This window comes from Temnothorax longispinosus, chromosome 5 (genome assembly GCF_030848805.1).
Source record: "Temnothorax longispinosus isolate EJ_2023e chromosome 5, Tlon_JGU_v1, whole genome shotgun sequence".
Taxonomy (NCBI): domain Eukaryota; kingdom Metazoa; phylum Arthropoda; class Insecta; order Hymenoptera; family Formicidae; genus Temnothorax; species Temnothorax longispinosus.
In genome coordinates this window covers 23,403,475-23,422,810 of record NC_092362.1, presented here as the reverse complement: position 1 = coordinate 23,422,810, position 19,336 = coordinate 23,403,475, and the positions used below count along the sequence as shown (strand labels likewise).

At 38.4% G+C, this 19,336-nt stretch overlaps 1 protein-coding gene across 3 annotated transcripts in view; it reads left to right on the top strand.

Annotated features, from left to right (window-relative positions):
- The window catches only part of LOC139813036 (zwei Ig domain protein zig-8), a 122,234-nt gene that overhangs the window by 53,025 nt on the left and 49,873 nt on the right, over positions 1–19,336 (top strand). The window lies entirely within an intron of this gene.

Here is a 19,336-nt window from a genome sequence, read left to right as displayed (position 1 = left end):
AGCTTTTTTCATTAAGATTACAGTGAACTGCCAGGGCGTTTTCTAAACAAATGTTCCCTTTTCCATTGTGTCGCTCTGGCGGAGAAAAGAAAAAGGAGAAAGAGGCGCGAGAGGGTGAAAAACGCAGGAGAGAGAGAAACAGAGAGAGAAAGAGAGAGAGAGAGAGAGAGGGGGGGGAAGTGAAGCGAGTGTATGTGGGTGCCGGGTGGCATGGATGGAATGTTGCCAGGTATTTCAAAGGTGAGAGATCACTTTACGTTTAGAAGAAACTTTTTGCCCTTATTCACGTGCTGCTACATACGCGAAATGCGCACGAGATAGAAAAACGCGACGATAGATCGGACATGCAGGAGTTTGTGCGGAAATGCAGCTACGAGTTTTGTTACTCGAAACGAGCGAAGATTCCGCAACAATAGCATCTGTTATAGCCTTACAACGTACAAGTCGACCGCGAAATTACGCGATTGAATTAGCAACTGATCATACAATTCCATTATCTTCATAATTACATGAGCAAGAGAATCGCCTTTAGCGCGAAACCCTCGAAAATAGATGCTGTATGCGTATTTGCAAATGGCATGGCAATCGATCGATTCCGCTTTTGAATGCGTTCTTAACGTTAATTTATTCTTATAACGTACTCTTATTACGTAAAGCGTGTAGAAGAATAATTTTAACTTTAGTATCTTTATTTACCTTGAGAAATAGTTTATTGTTGTACCTGAAGGTATAGTACTTTTTAATGTGTTTACGAAACACAATTTTATATCAATTAAATGACAGAAATAAGACGAAGCAAATGGTTTTTGCGTTTAAACTTTAGTTAACCTTAACTACGGACATTGTTTTTAAATTAATTTATGGTCAATCTATTCATTATTAGATGAATCGATTAAATATTGATTTGAGATTACTTACATTTTTCAGAGTTTAAAGAGAACGATATTGCGCGTTATAAATACCACAAATGTAAAAAGTTAGTAGAATTTACCATATAAAATGAATATTCAATAGTGTCTTTTTTCAGTATTTCAAATAATTTGCGAAAAGTCCGCTAATATTTTTTTTATGAAACTTACATAAGACACTCCCTTTCGTCGTTTTTAGCGCTAAAGCTTGCGCAGTGACACGCGTAAATTATTATCCCCATATCTCCACTTCACATGAAGTGCTACATATTGCTCCCAAGGATGTACAATAGCTAGGTTGCCCCTCTCGCCGCAGCTGCAAACGATAGGGAAAGCACTGCTCGCAAATTACGCCAGTAACAACTCCCCAGCACACCGAAGTCGACACCGAAACTGGGTGGAAATGCAGCAACGGAGTTCCTTTCCGTTTGCCAACGTCGGACGGGCTACGTCGTCGCCGTTTACGAAACTTTTATCGCGAAATGTGAAACTGTCCGGTTACTCAGAAGCGGCGCTTCTGAAAAGAAGTTCCCGCCTTTTAGAAACGACCAACGTCAGCATCCACGGCGGCCGCGTAAGCGCCAAATAAATCTCGGAGACGGTATAGGGTTGTTCGTGCGAACCGGCGCGCGGCGGGCGTGCAATGACGATTGGGGGGTTGAAATGAAGCTGACAGTTTTTGCCGGTGTATCGTGAACAAACGGTGTAATTGATGTATCTTATTTTCGTTTGTGCATGGCTTTCGTCAAAGTTATGATTATGAATATTCATATGATGACGTAATCATAATGTTTATTATTGAAACAAGTTTCGGACTACCGTCCCGACTTTGAAAAGCAATATTGATATATCCGTGATTGGTGCTTTTCATTTGGGAAATGAATGCGCTTTAGTATTGGAGAATTTTAATGAACGATGTTATTAATGTAATTGGCGGCGTCAATATCGTGTTATTATCTGATGATTTTATCATACTTGTGTAATTTAATTAATGACATTTGCATTCTGCACGATAAGTTGAAACCGAGGTTAAAACGAAAGATAGCTCACGCACTTTGAAGTTTGAAAGATAAATCTGTTTGATAACTGATTTATAAAGATAGATGCTGAAAAATAATATGTGAAAAATAGATTGTTTTTATTCTATATTTTTTGTGACAAATGTTATGTTAAAAAATTAGAACATTTGTCACATCAAAAAAGAACATATCAAGTAACTATTAGTCCAGTTATATTATATCTTGAATAATAAAGAAAAATAAATATATTGCAATTAAGATTTTTTTTATTGCAAAATGTAAATAAAATTCTCATCTTTAATCAAGAATTTCAGGTCTCGATTTACTGGGGTTTCGTTGATGAAAATTTCGTTTTACGATGTAATTGATTTTAGCAAGAATTTACGTTTGTCTATATTTCAATAAAAATATATTTAATTGCAATTAACGAGATAAAAGCTGATGAGAATTTGTCGAACAGCCAATAAAAGAAAAGATTAGAAAAAAAGATCGATATACCGTATAAGATTCGTTATCGGGATTTATGGTGCGTTGAAATGAGAAATTAAGAGTCACGGTTGCGTATCGCAAATATTGTCAGGAAGAAAAATATAATAAAAAGGATTCAAATTATGGAAGCAAAACCACGCGTTGGCAGCGGGAGGAAGCGTGCCGCGGAGTTTTTTTGTTGTGTTGTACGAGCGGTCGTTACGCACAACAGCCAGTCACCGACAGACAGTCTGCTTCTTGCTGTAATTAACGTCCAAAAAACATACGCAATGTCGGATTACGAATAAAAATATGACAACTGCGCGGTCGGCGCGCGCGGCATATACGTTCTAAAAGTCGCTTATGAAAATAACAGACACGCGGGCAACAAACGCGTCGCGTTTAAAATTAAAAACATCCATCGCGAGTTTAGTTGAGCGGATGAATGCGCGCGATCTCTCACGGTACGCGCGAAACGACACCGCGTTATACGTGCTAACAAGCCTCGAATTGTGCGGCAAGTTTGTGCTATCACACCCAGAGATTTACTGAATCCACTTAACTATGTTTGTAGAATTTGTAAGCAACTGCAATTTACGTTTCGCGTAATTCATGTCGTACGCAAGCTATGAGATTTACTTTACTTTCATTTCGGCATAATTATATAAAAACTGCATCCCGTATACCGGCATTCGCATGATATCAATGTAATTTAAATGTTACTTATTGTTAGAAAAAGGTTTTACTTGTTTGATACACACATTTGTTGAAACAATTAATATATGTTATAAATATGGTAATAGTTACGGGTATGTTAGTTGCTTGTATCGGAATAAATTTAATGATATAATATTTTTTACATTTGTGCTAACAGCAGAACAATTTATTTAGTTATAATAACGATACTTTTTCAGTTTCTATATTTCTTTCAATAAAATTGCCACGTCTGTCTCAAATTCTGTCAGCACAAATATCGAGTTTGTTGGCTAAGCGATATGTGACGCCTGGGGATAATTAAATTTATCTCATTTAAACGTATTTGCAGCGCGATTTCGATGGATGTGACTTAACAATTTTCCATATTTTAATGTGCTCGTACGCCTACCGGTTTGGCGATCGGATTTAAATCAGCATCGATGCTAACATGAAAATTAATTAATTAGGTCGAAAGCTTCGTTCTGCCATTACTGGCGCGAAGCACTGTTACATAAATATGCACTAAACCGTATTGATATTATGCTTGAGAGTTTTGCATCCAGCGTGAAATGGAATGTGACGGAATATTAATTAAAGTAACCGAATATTAGCTTCCATGATTCAATTATGTAGAAGCGTGTTTGCATTTTTAAAATGCATTATAATTTCATTTTTAGAATAATTATGGATTGAAATATTTAATAATGCCTGTTTTCCATCAAATATCAAATAAAAGGATAATAAAATTTTAGTGTCGTATCACACAATGTAAAGATAAAGGCATTAACATAAAATATAAATTCTGTGAATCAAAGTGTGAATTAAACTGTTACATTATGCGATGGAAAAAGGGAGAGCAAAGTTTTCTATTGTAAAAGTATTTCTTCGTAAAGAATCAAATTATACGTACCTGCGTTGAATGTGTATAAATAATTATAACATCTTACAGATCTATCAATTTCAAGAGAAAAAGATTAAGATAATGGCATATGATTGCTGCGATACGGCCGTAGTAGATTCCAATGGAGCCTATCAAAAATCATCGATATTTTCGCGATAGATACATCTATATTTGCTGCAAAAAAGCCGGCGTGAATGGGGCATTCAGCAGTTTTTCTTTTTTTCAAAGGATCCGAGAAAGCTCTTTTCAGAGTGGAAAATTGTCGAACGAGTCTCGATGGTTTTTTTCGATGGTGTTCAATGGGACGAAGACTGATTCTAGCGTGGCTCAATGAGCGACAAAGAGAAATAAGTGGAAAGAACGTGGGAAAGGGGCGTGAAGAGTAGAAAAAGTAAAACGATGTAAAAAAAGGGGGAATAATATGAGAGGGCATTGGACACGACGTACGTTTTCGAGGTAGTTCGCATTTTACCTGCGGATATTGTCAGAGAGAAAATTTGCATAAACGCAGGGACAAGGATATTCCTCCTTTTTATTTTCTTCGTCCTGATTAATATTCAGGGTACTCTCTTTATCCGAGTCAATGTGATCTTCTATTATAAAATATTCTTTTTGACAGGGTCTGACAGGGTAAAAATTTAATTGTAACTGACTTACCGCTGCATGTGAAGTATAACAATTTCTCATTTATCACTAATGCTTTGATTATTTTTGCATATATTTATTGCCGATCTTTTGACGCGTTTTGAAGATTATATACATTATACAAAATATGACGATGTTTTATGATGTATGTATACGAATGCGTGAGAAAGGCATCCCGCGACGCCAATTAATGCAACTTAAGAAAACGAAGCTTTCGAATCTTACACGTCTATACCATCTGCCCGCGTATCTCGCCTTGGTCTGTCACGTTTCCGTAAAAGAAGATGTCGATAAAATCATTCGCCGTAGCTTGGCGCCGGCGTCGAGAGGTCATCTAATTGTTTTCTTTCGGAAGTTCCACCGGAGACGTCTCTCGTCGTGACAAACGACGCCCTTACCCTCTTTTGCCCGCGCACCTCGCCCTTTTCTCTCGCCGCTCGCAAAAAGCGCTCGCGATCACGAGCGGAGAAAATGACGTGCGGTTCCTCCAATGGGCGTCCGCCCGGGACGATGATGCTCTCTCGCGAGCGTTAGGCATCACAACTTCTGTGGAATTGATTTAATCCCAGTCAACGTCACGCCATTTAATTGACGTCTCAAGAAATTTTGCTTCTGCACAATGAAACGTTAAAACTGCGACCTTATACAATCCAACGTTGGAATAAAATAAATGCATGGTTATCGTTTCCAGTTCGTAATCTTAAAATAAAAATTTAAATAGCTCCACAATAAATAGTTGAAATATTTATGAAAATCTTGGTCGTAAAATAAAAAAATGAAGAATCGATTGTACACGTAGTAATATGTGATGCAAACGTACAAAACGTGAAATGTCTTAAAGCTGGGCGAAATAATTTTTTGAAAGGGATAAGAGAGTTCCTTTTTTTCTTTCAATTTATCTGCGTTATTTGTGCGAAACTTGTGTAGAAATCTAGCACGGCAGCTAGATTGACAAGGGCTTAATTAAGAAGTCGGGCACCTGGCGCTAAAAAAAAAAGGAAATAGGCGCGATAATAGTGACGCGGCCGAAGTCGCCATTCCAGCGACCGATAATTGATGAGCGAGTGCAGCAGCGTGCAAGAGGAGGCATGGGCGGTAGCGACGTTACAAACGATGACGCGGTATTATTTCATTATTTATGGTACGAATTTTGCCGTGGCCGGCCGACGTTTTTCCGATTCCACGCCGCTAGAAGCGCGGATTAAGTTACCGTCGGTGGGCTGAATTAAAACGCTAATAACGAGCGGTGATATTTATTGGACGGCTTTCGCGGGGGTTAGAACCGGAAGCCGACGGCGCCCTCCGCGTTTCACCTCAACCCTCTCTCTCGCATCTGTTTTTTGGCCTTCCTCCTTCTCCCCTTTCCATCTTCGGAGCGAACTTTTGCCGATCTGCCGTGGTCTCCAACGGTGCCACCATTGTTTCCCAAACAACGGTTCTTACCACTTTTATGAGGGAGATTTCGAGCTTAGCCAGGCGGAGATAACTCCGTTGCGCTTGTCGTTTAATCCGTCGCCTGCCTCCCCCTTCTCCCCAGACACACTTTTAACCCTTATTTTTTCGCATCCTTGGTATCAAGTGATTTTGGGACGAACAAAAGCCACGATTTTTAATCGCACAGAACAGTTTTATGAGCCACAAATGCAGAATTATAGAGTGACTTATTAGTTTACATAGCTAAAAGAATGCTGTACCTACAATAATTGATTTTGGATTGATTATATACACATAATTTTTTTAAATTTTATAAGTAAAAGTTATAAAAATTTCTGATTACGGGGTTAAAAAATTAATAAAGATAAGCATTGCAAAACTCTGTAAGTTATAATTAAAATTAATACCTTCACATGTGTGTAAAGGGATCAATACGGATGTGTCGATTGCGGTACGAATTGAATGTAATAGTGAAAACATTGCAAAGTCATTTTCACAAAGGTATTGTTTTATGTATATAAACCCGAAAATAGAAGCCGGTATTACTATGCGATATTACGGGATATCCCGTGTACAGATATAATACCTCTCGCGCACACATCTCTCTCTCTCGAAGGTCGATAAACCGTGGAACGCTGAACTGATGTAAGCCACGCTCAAAACAAGCTTAATCCGCTTTCGAGTGCAGCGCGCCGCGTGATCGCGCAGTAATCATAGAATTTTTTAATCGGGAGGGGGGGCGCCGCAGAGGGACACCACGTGGAAGCGACACACTCAACTCTCGAGATCTAAAACGGATTTAAGTCCGCCATTATATAGAAGCCTCCCCATTACTGTCGGCGGCGCGGCGTCACGGCTGGGATTGCATCGAAATGTTTTAGCAGCGCAACGCCGCGACAACCGGGCATTTCGGGGACGGAATTTAAAACGGGCTTAAGTCACACTGTCGTAAGTAGCTTAGACCGATTTCACGCGTCGTTTTTGGGCGTTTCTCAGCTGCGTTTACGCTTTAGTCAATCGAATTCTGCAGCCGAAAAAATGTTACTTCGCGCGACACCGTAAAATCCAGCCGTGGATTTAAGCGATCGTATCTGGAGTAGATTAAACCGAGCGCTCTCGGCCTGTTTCAATTTCGACGCTCATAGAATTTTTGGATTAACCGTAAAATCGGAAACCTTTCAACCCTGCTTTTATTCGCGCGCGTGTGGCATTTATAAATAACGAGCGTGAAGCGCTCGCCGTGATTATGATTGTCTTCCTATTCATTTCTCTCTTGCTCTCTACACGGAGAGAATTTTCTCTTAAAATTTACCCTGAAATTATGGTAGTTGTGGGACAACATGTACCACCAAGAATTTTATGCGAGCTATTCTGATTAATATCCACCATAATAACAAATATTAATATCTATAATATTACATTAAAATATAAAATATATTTGATTAATTTTACTAAAACATATCTAGGAAATTTCAATAACTTTTCAAAATTTACCAATCTGCATGGTAATTTTTATCACTAATTCCTTGGTTGCCAAATTGTCCTAAGTTTGTAGTGAATTTAAGGGTAAAATATAACAAAATATTCTCTCCGTGTAGTTACTCATATATTCTCGCCTTGTATAATCTCACGGTGCGATTTCGAAGTAATTAATTTGCCACGTGCATTATTTAATTGACAATAGAGATAATATTTTCAATAGCTTCTTGCGGATATGCGCATTCCCCCATCGCTCTCGGGTGAATTGCGCCATCAATCACCATGGGGAAAAACAGCGCCAACAGTTTGGAGAAACACGTGCGTTTCTCTTATAATGATATGCAAATGTATTTAACGACGATTCCACGCGGCGTATATACGACCCGGATGTGCAAACAAACCGAATCCGCCGAATCCGCGTGCTTGCCGCGCGAAATTTCATAATCGTCGAAACGCTATCGACGATCGCCCCCCCTCCCCCGAAATTCACGTTGAACGCACGTGATGGAATCAATTTATTCATCGACCTCCCAGATATTTTAAGCAACGAAACTACAGTTGCTTATTTTTTTCGAGTATCGGATCGCGCGCGGCCTCCGGCGCCATAGGAAGTTGACATTGCGGTGCGAGATATCGGTGGGGTGGGATAGTTTCATTTAACCACCGTCACCCTTTCCCCTGCGGACCACCGATCGCGCCTGTTCGTTGTACCTGGCCGAAAACGCGCGTTCATACGCGCAACTCCGACCATTCTCATCCCCGATCAACTTTAACGTCGACCGTGCGCTCGCCCCCGTTGAAAAACCGCTCCCCCCCCCCCAAATGCGAAAAATTTCATCAAATGGCATAGACGCGCGCTATGAAAGGGCTAGTGAAAATAACAGCTTTTTGATTGGCAAACGCGCGGTCGCGTCGGTCGGGGTGCGCGGTTAAGGACGTAAATGCTGATAAATTCCCGAAACTGTTGAGTTTCCGCTAAATTACGTGACCGGGCGCATTAATTGCGGAAAAAAGCGCGATAATACATTTCGCCCGGGATCATTAAGACCGATAAACTTTCAATGGAATTGTTGGCAGCTTCTGCAAGACGAAGTAATCGATAATTTGTATAGGATTTGCCTTAATCTATTGTTCGAAATGCGAACAATGTATTATATGAAGCTACGAACCTTTTAAAGCATTGCCTTAATTTCGGTGATTTTTAGAATTAGGAATAATAATTTTAGATGTTGTGAGATTGTTATCTTAATGTTATTAAGTATATAGCATTAAAGTATATTATACTTAACGCTTATGATTAAATTGAGTGATGAAATCAATCATGGTTTTTATATGCTTATTTAAAATGTTATTTGGCAGTCTTGGTGAACGATACCTTGATTGACGTTATCTTAATTACTTAAATGCATTTTAATATATAGGCATTAAATGGACTGTTGAAAACAAGGAATTTAATTAAAAGACTCGATTTATAATAATAACGTATAGTCTATAATAATACCGTATGTGTAAATAGTTTATAATAACAACGTATGTGTAAATTCATCACAATTTATTTATATTAAAAATAATGCACTTTGTGCGGAAAGAGATTTATTAAAGCGATGTGTATTGTAATTACCTAATTAATTGATGTATTAATAATTATTGAAACGCAACTGTAAAAGCTTTTTGATAAAAGCTCGAAAGTCAGTAGCCGCAAGCCGGGTATTTCAGTCTCATTCACAATTAACTGGACAATAATCCGAATTCCGTTATATGCGCTTTACGAGTCGCGGAGCGTCCGATGACTGTTAATTTGCATGTTACAATATTAATTAAGGAAGAACACACCCTTCCCTATACCCGTCTCTAAAGCCATCGACCTACCACGTATTTCAGCCTTAGAGATCGTACCCGAAATTTCGGCAATAAAACACTCCCGGGTGCCGGCCACCTTTCCCTCCTGAAACTGAGATTAGTCTACTTACAGTAGTAGGCTTATTGAAGTTGATTAAAGGAGTGACGGGAGAAAGGCCGCGCCCACTAGGGCGCGATTGAGGAACGAAAGAAAGGGCGCAATTTACCTCATAATCTTCGTAACAAGTACCCTCTCCTCCCACGACCGCCCGCTGTCGTATTCGTGAAGAGCCCACTCCAATAAATCACGCGCCTCGAGCTCCGTGTAAATAGGGCCGACTTAATAAATCTAATAAATCTGATTATTTGCAGCCAGAGGGCTGTCTGGAAGAATAAACTTATCGTCAATATTTTCAGTATCGATAATACCATTTGTACATTGTGTCTCGTGGAAAACAAAAATAAAGAAACAATATTCTTTCGGTCAAAAATCACGATAACGCGTGGAATTAGTGCCATGCCTGTTTCAATATAGAGCATTCATCGGACCGTATTGTACATAAAAATGTTTGATAAAAACACAAATAGTGATTTGTTTTATTTCACGTAACAGGTAGTTTTTAACAGCAGAAAGTATGTGCTGGATTAAAATCCGAGTTAGTGATTGCAAATGACTGCATAATGTTTCTATTAAAATATTAGTGATCAACGAAGCGTCATAAAAATATTGCAATAATTCAAATATTATAGGATTGTTAATTCTTTGTGAAGAATGTTTTTCCTGTTAAAGAATTTACGATCGTTTGATTCATTTTTTAATCAACGCAATTTTGGAATCTTTAAGATATCCTATTACGATGATGACTTCCATGTGAAATCAACCAGTTTGCATTGTGCATTTCTCCCGACATTTTCCAATCTTTCTGTTCCTACGTTTCTCGCTCGATATCCATCCCTCAGCTTGTTTCCTCTCCTCAAACAACTTACCGCTCTCGGATCCTCGGAAACTTCTTGTTCTACGAAACTTCTTGATTAAGAATTAGATTTGATAGCGCTCTTTTATGAAATTTTCCCTAACGCCCGATTCGGGCAAGTTATCACGATAGGCTGGCCTTAAATTCACCCTTCGCCCCCTCCATCGTCGATTTCTTTCCGGATGGTTTTCGCTTCTCTTCGGGATTAAAATTCCGAAAATGGAGGCGGAAATCTCAAGTGCGCCACTTTCCGATCAGTCGGGAGAGAAACAAGGACGACGCGCGTGACGTATTATTAGGGAAGGCAATCTCGATCGTTGTAAATCTCGCGAAGCGTAATTAACTCCGGCAATAATGACCGGAGAAGGAATTGGTCCCGAATTCGCTATATCGCAGGGAAGACGAGATTAGATTTATTGTTTCTTTAATCTATAGCGATTGTCCCGCTTCCCGTGTAATTAGCGCGCTCATTTGCCGGGAACTTTAGCCATGTTATTGACGGGGGAAACGTGAAATCACACTTGAAAGAAAAGATCGCGGTGCTGAAGCGCGTTATGCACGTATAATGTGACGTAATGTGGAGTACTTAAATGTACTTTGACGAACTTTTGCTGTCGTATTCTGCCATAATGCTCTATAATATCGGATTCTGACACATTCTTCCACATTCTGATGTCTATACAAGAATATAGAGTTCGCCTCCAGCGAACTTCTTTCTACTCCGGCATGATCCACGTTAACTCTTAGTATACCGCTATTTTGCTATGTGTACCAACTTAGTTTGGCAGTTTATAATGCGTATTTAAAATACTTATGTCATACATAAACATCGTTTCTCTTTTCTTGTGCGTCATGTATACATATTCTACTCTTTTTTTATTCCAGTTGTTAATTTAAATACTTATGTCACCGAGCATTGCGCGAGTGTACCGTTAGAAGTTAGTGAATTCCGACAGTTGCTTTTAACATTCTATGTGGGACTGAGAGCGTGGTACACAATGCCGTATATAATGCATCCTTAAGAAAATTCTTTGCACGTTCCTTGCAGCCACTGCGAAATGCAATTCGATGGCTTTGAAAAGGGCGAATTTGAGAACAGTATCGGAACGGAGAAAAGATCATATTTTGCTATATAGAATGTATATATTTTGCTATATAGTCCCGCTATATAAACAAATGATAAAATTATACTTATAACATTCGCGATCACATATCGAAAAACGATATATACTGCTTTATTTTTTTATTTAATTTTAAATATGATCTTTGTAGATACAAATATATAATAATAATTCCAATACATTTACTTTCGTGTGAAATTCGATTCATGGTTAATAACTATTGCTAATAATATTTTTTGTATATTATATTTTATTACAAATGCTTATTATTCTTTTCAATATATAATAAATTATTTTATTTTTATGCACGGTTAGTGCTATTAATTGGAAGAGTTAGAGGATTGTGTGCAATAAAACATGACACGAATTCGTTCGAGCGTTCAATTGAAATTCAAGCACAACATAAAACAACATGTTCCGGGCGAATTCGATGACAAAGAACGTGAAATGAGAAGAGGAAAGAAAGAGAGGAAGAAAGAGAGCGAGAGAAGAAGAAGAAGAATAAAGACACTCAGGACTTTCAAAGCTAACCTACCGCCTTCAATTGCAAATTCTACCATCCCTCTTCTTATTTCCTTTCCGCAAAGTTCAGCCAACAGCATGATGATCCTTCGTTCTTTTCCACTCTCGAACTACGAAACTCGAGCTCCTATACCTGTGCGCAGGACCAAGACGCTGTTGGCTGACAGGATGCGCCGCGGCTCCCGTTGCCTTTATGACATTATTTTCCTCGTGCCACCAACTTCTCGATTACTTTTATTAGAATGCAACTCTGGAAATTAACGTGACCGAGATAGGGAGTCGGTTTGTTTGCAACGTGATTTTGCGTTTCAGCCCGCGGAGAACGCCTTTTCAACGCCGCGCTTTTTCGCTGTCAAAGCGCGAAATTCCGCTTTAATCGACGGAATTTCTGATAGGTATGGTCGACATGGAGTAAAAGACTATCTCTATTTAGCATACGTAAAGTTCAAATGATTTAGCAAGACATAATCCGGCCCATTTTCTTCTTTCTTTTTTTCTCTCTTATTTTATTATATATTTTATAACTATACATTTTCTTACACATACAGCTTTAATTTTATTTTTATAATAATGATACAAAGTCAGTTTTTGGGTCCCCAATAAGAGTTTGTTCTTAACTTTTTCTTTCAACTTCCAATTTTCTCTTTTCATCTAATTTTATGAACTTATTAAGATCAGACAGTAATTACTGATAAATAGAGTTTTTCATAACTTTTTTTTATCAACTTTCCCGCAATATTGGTTCTTTTTTACGAAAATGTAGTTCAACCTTTCTGGAAGTTTTTGATGACTGCAGGTCTGTAACTTTTATATGACCCGCGCTATTTATTCTGGCATGTGTGTGTACGTGTTAAAAATGTAACCAAATAAAAAATGTAACTAAGAAAAACCAAGTTTAGTAAATTTTATCATTTGTGAGAGAAGAACGAAGCGCATTGATTTGTAACGGAACGATTATTGGAAGACGCATCTTTGATTTCCTAAATGCGCCGTCACACTTTTTTCCCCTGCTCTGCACCGGAACATCGTTCTTCCCAGGTGGAAAAGGAATTTTCACGAACGCGAAACGCTTCGGCTGCTTTTATTGGAATGCAATTATAGGTATTGACGTGGCGCGCGGTCGACATGGTTGGTTTGTTTGCGCGCAGAAGACTTCGCATTTTAACCGCGAAAGCTCTCTCTCTTTTCAACCTCCTGTTACCGCCATTAACAAGAAGCACCACTTTCACCGCCATCCATCAGCATAGCGTGACGTCGAATGTCCCAGACTTCCTTAAACGCAGGATAAATCCTGTCCCTTTTAGTACCACTGTACTCCCATTTCGTCTCTTCTCTTCGTCTTCGCAAACGCGTTCTTCCGCGTCCTCACGCCTCATCGATCCTTTAACTTCGATATGCCAGCTTGTGACTTTCATGGCATAAATAAATCGTATCGTTTCGTCGTACCTGCCGATTTTCTGATTATGGACGTACAAAAGTTTTTGGAAGAAGTTGACGTAATCGGAAATTACATGACACCTTATTGCAATCTTACGTCAATTACACAGTAAATTAACAGCAACTCTGACGGCGTAGCTTTCACAGGAAATTTTACTTAGCTTTTACCTTCTTGGCGTTATCAACAACCTAATCGTGAAAGTTCTCTACGTTAAAAAGATGCTGGCTGATTTATGAGGTCAATCCATGATGACCCCATTGTTTTTTGCCGGTTTATAAACTTTTATAAATAAAATTTTTTCTAGTCAACGATATCACGCGCAGTAGCTATATTATATATAGAGAACTCGTGAATATACAATTACATCGTCTTTTATGGAACAGTAGGATCTTTACAAGCAAACCGTTATGTTATTGTCGATTGTGATATCCGAAAGCGCATATAAATTGATCAAATTATTTTAATGCTGTCTTTTGCTTAAAAGTAACTCTTAAATATCTAAAATGTAAATATTCCAAAATATATACAATTGTTATATTTAAAAAATAGTAATGATGAATTGCGAAATAAGTATGTGCTTTTTTTATTATTATAATTTAATAGGCAAGTAAACTAGAAAAATATAATAAATGCATGGATAAAATAATAACGCAACAGTGAAGTTGTAAGATAAATCACGGAAAATGTTAAGATGCAAAAGGGGGCGAATTTGCGAAAGCGTCGAGCGATCGTTACACGTCGAGGGAAAAATGGTGGTCGGAGAGTTAAAGCGTTCCTAACTGAAATTTTTCTCATTCGAAGGCAAGGGCACGTTTTCAGTCTTCCTCAGAAAAGTTCCCCGCGCTATCTTTATTGCCTCTGCATCTTTCTGACTTCTGCTCCGAAGAATCGCATTACTGCGTTACTTGTCTTAGATTAGTTTCCCACTTTCGCGTCCAGGTTTCTCTTTTCCAGAGAAAAAAATTCTTCTAAGATCCTTTAATCTCTTCGCGGAAGTACCAAGTCGATTTTTTTCTCACCCGACGGTTTTTCACGCTTATGTAGAAGCGTTTGAAAGACGACACTCGAGGAAAATAACTGTTGAGAAGGACGTTCTCTAAAGAGTCTCGGGACAGAAATTTTTCTCATTCAAAGACCAATGGCTCGCCTAAGAAAGTCCTTTTTACCATGTTGATCATTTCCTTTCGTATTTTTCTTGTCGGAAGTTCAGAAACTCGTTTCTCAACGAACTACATGGACAAAAAGATTGGAGATAGTAAAAAAATAGTAGAATATTAGAACGCAGAGATAGCGTGAAAAGCATTAAATATACTGACGTCGTGATTTTGAAATGTATATATGTGCAATAATTTTTATATGTATTATGTACTTATAAAATTATAATTAATTATATATTATAACTTGATTTGTATGTGCGTACATTGCATGCATTTAATAGCAAATTCTACATGAAAAATTTAAGAATTGTTAATCTAACAAAATTTATTTTATATTTATGTATACTAATACAGATAAATATTAAAATTACATAATTACAATTTAAGTTAACAATTTCCTTTTACTAACGAGAATCAAGTTTCTGCTTCTGAATCTTACCTTCATTTTTCAGCAACATGATTGTATATGTCGTGTAACAGTACTTCACTTCCCTTCAAAACAGCATTTCTTCAGTCTCATCTCGAGATGTTCAGCGAACTCGATGCGCAAGAATGAAGGTTTCCGCAGACAAGGAATCGACAACGTAGGAAACGTCTGTAGCAGAAATTTTTCTCATTCGAAAACAACGGTGCGTTTTCCGTCTTCTCCGGTGCGGCGAAACTTTTCCGCGCTTATCTTTATCGTTCCTTGCTTCCCGGCCTGACCTTCGCCACTCTCGAAGGACTTACTTCACTATATTACTTATCTCAAATTAATATGTCTCCTACCTCACTAGTGATTTTCCTTTCCAACTAACTCCGTTCTGGATAATTTTGCGTAATGGAAGCGCAGTGGAATTGAGCGGAAAAGCGTTGCAAAAATAATGGCGTATCACTGGAATACACTTACTCATAAAGCGGGGCGCTCGTGTTCCTTCCTGAACTTCTCGATGGCCTGCAGTAACGTCAGTCGAGGATGATCACACGTAAATCCGCGGCTGCCGGCTTTAAAGGTAATTATCTTCCGTCGAAAGGTAAACTCTCTGGAGGAGTTCTCGAAAGCCCATGTATTATGCCTTACGCTATAATACGTAGACGAGCTTGTACCTCTTCAAACAATGAAGTAGACGCTTCGTGGATATCTGTGGAGGGTCTTGTGTACTTAGCATTAAATTTATTACTCGATTTTGCGCCTTCTCTCTCTCTCTTTCTCTCTCTCTCTCTCTCTCTCTCTCTCTCTCTCTCTTTCTATCTTCTGACGCTGCGGATTATCCTGTAAACACCACGACGATATTCCGCTTTCCAACGCCTATATCTTTTTTATCCGCCTACCTACATTTTTTAAATACACGTCATCTTTAATCGCACTTTTAATCTGCAAGAGCTCTGGCTCTGTAATTTCTTGAAGTACGACGAAGTGGTATGTAACGTATCGCGCGCTCTGATTACTATGTCCTTTCTGTAAAGTACTACGTTCTTTCTCCGCGTGCAATAGTTTCGTTTTCCAATAGTACAACAAAATGCAATATTGCTCGTTGAGACTTTCATTTTTCTGTTAAAATTAATTGGTACTGCCAGATAAATTATAAATTGGATTTCTCAATTAATCTCCGCTTGTTTCTTAAAGCTTCAGTAATTTTGCGAGAAAATGTATGTTCTTCTGCAATGCCTTATATTCCAGTTGGCATTATGAATAGAGCGCCGTGTGTGTGTATAAACGTTCTATATGTTTATACGGTGATTTATTTGCAATTTTGTAGAAACGGGTGCATGCCTGTATAAAAATTCAATATTGTTTGAGTAATAGATAACGGAAGATTGCTTTGTAAATTTTCGTCCGTTTAAAGAGAAATCATTAGTCCTTATTCCATGTTTTTTCTTTTGTGGCTGCTTTGCTTTTGTTTCTGGTAAGGTATGAAATCGTAAATACGAAATAAGATAGCAAAGCTATCAACAATATTGTTTTGTCATTGTTCATTTTATCAGGAATAACCTTAGATAAAGGGTTATTAAAAATGTCATATAAGTCGAATTTACGTTCAAACTTAGTTGGATTATGGGCTAACTCATTGTCAGTTCGAAACATCGAACCACGAGGACGCGTGTAGCAATTTATCGTCTCCACGGGCGGTATTTAAGCATAATTGCGATGATCGAAGAACTTCGATAGGATCCTACCCCATCAGCCGCAGGCTGCACGATCGTTTCGAGTTTTCAGCTATTCGCGGTCTCACCGAGTGAACGCAGCCGTGACGAACGACATTCCACCATTTACAAAAGTTCATTTAACGAGGGAATCACGAGAACAAGAAGCTCGTGGTGGAACGTCAATCCGATAATCGACTATGACTTTGGACGCGAATAAATTATTGGAAGATTTCGGAGTGATACCGTGATTTAACAATTGTACGATTTAATTAACGAATCGCTATTACATGATGATTCAATACCGGTTTATTATTCACTATATGTATAAAAGTGTGATATTCCCTTATAGAAATTTTTCACCGTTTTTGGATCGCGAATACGGTCAGTTTGAGTAATAAAAACGTGCATTTGGTTCAATGAGTACAACCCGTTTTTGGAGCGCAAAGCGCTCCCCCTTTTGCTTAAAAACGAGTGGTTAAAGCGGATTGCGTACGAGTATGTCCGAGTAGTAATAACGTATTCTTATGAGTATTTTTGAGTGTTAAATACGTGCTGTGTTTGTAGAATAAATGTACTTCAATTTAGAGATAAGGATGAGGAGATAAGGAGTGGGAGTCTTTCAGAATTTATGAGAAATTTCGATGGATAGAAATCGAGCTTACTCGAAATCCCCCTGTATGTACCACACTCTCTAAATTTCTCGGAATGAAAATTCGGCCGATAGAGTGAGATTTCACTCTTTTTGGAGTGAGATCTCCAAAAGAGTGAAATCTCACTCTATCGGCCGAATTTTTACTCCGAGAAATTTAGAGAGTAAGGGTTAAAATCGGTGAAAAATGAGTATTGAAAACGGACAACCTACTTCGTCCTCATCCTTGTGAGTAAAAAAGGAACGTATTAACGTGTTGTCACTCATCGATTGAAAAACGAGTATTAAAAACGGACAATCTACTCAAAAATACTCATCATACGCATACTCGCGTATACTCATCATGTTCTTTCGCAGTAGACTGCGCGTGCTTGAGAGTGCAAGAAACGGACATAAAAATGATAAAACGGGCTAAAAACGATCTATATGAGGTGTAAAAGCGGTGAAATATTTTTGTGAGGGATTCTATTAAGACGGAATAAAAAAGAGAAATGAAGTTGCTAATATAGACAGATCGGCAGATATAAAATGCATTCTCAAGACATACGTCAAACTGTGAGCATAATATATTTTCTCTCAAGATGGTATTTTGCTCCTTCGATACGTGTCATAGCATTGCACAAAGGATGCAAAATGTCGATGTGCAAATTCAATTCAGATCGTATCTGATAAATTTCACATTGATTTACCCAAATTCCGCGTCTCGATCAACCCGATTCGCCTCGTGGGGCTTGCTCGGTAAAGAGGATATTGCAGGCGCGACGATGATGGTCCGATATATCCCTCTTCTTTCTACCCATAAGCCCCCTCGTTCCCCGCGTGCCACGATTCAAATACATGAATCGAATCGCAACCAACGGGGGGGGGGGGGACTTGTTCGTTGTACGGAGAAAATCGTACGAGCTCAGGGGTCCGTATTCGTTCGCGTAGCGTATCGTATTGTTCTATCGGAATATACGTTCTGGACGCGCGTTTCGCCCAGTCCTCGGGCCGACAACCTTCCGGTTCGATTCTCGACGTCCACTGCGGCCATTTCCGGCGAGATTGTCGAAAGGACCGCGATAAAGTTATATCGTATTTCCGAGTCTCTCTCCGTTCGAGCAATACTCGAACTTTCGGTAATTGACGGACCGTGGAGAACGTATCGGCTATACTTACTCGTTCGCAAAATTACTCGGACACTATGTTGTAACGCTATGGATGAAACGAAAACTGCTACCAAAATTGCGCTCGCCATGAAATTTGCCTTAGAGTTTGGCAAAATCTTTTTCATCAAAGAAATGGCTCAATAAATAGATGATCGACGAGTTTCTTTAACAAGAACAATTGTTTCCATAATGTTTCAAGGAAGAAATAAAAGCATTAATAATTTTCCAAAAAAAATAAACTTGCCAAATTTGAATATTTTATATGGCGAAAATATCATATCTGATCGGTACAATAAAAAAAAAAAACAGACAAATTTGCAAAATAACTTTTTCAGTTCTTGTTTCAGTTTATAAAGAATTGTTAATATAAAAATTTTACTTATTTATATTTCACTTTCGTAATAATTCATTTTGTTTCTTTCACTTTAAAACGTACAAAAATTCACATTATATTCAAAAATATAATAGTTTTATTGCGAATTAATATTATATTAAAAGCGAATCATGACGAAACCGCACCTAAGTTATCAGCGGTGCCCTTTGCCAGATTTAGACTAATACGCGGTTTATCATTGAGAGGATAGACGAACGTCATACAGTCGGATTATCTGGATTTCAGTGGTACCTGCAGAATCGATCCTCCTCGCGCTGTCTCGGAAAACTTACTGTTGATCCACTTTCGGAAATCACAGAGATTATGGCAACGATCTCGCGATTTGCTGATCTCTTCTTATAAGAAAGCTTATAAGAAAGCTTTATAAAAATCCAATTGCAAAGATATACATTTGCAGTCTGCAAATTGTTTGATTTG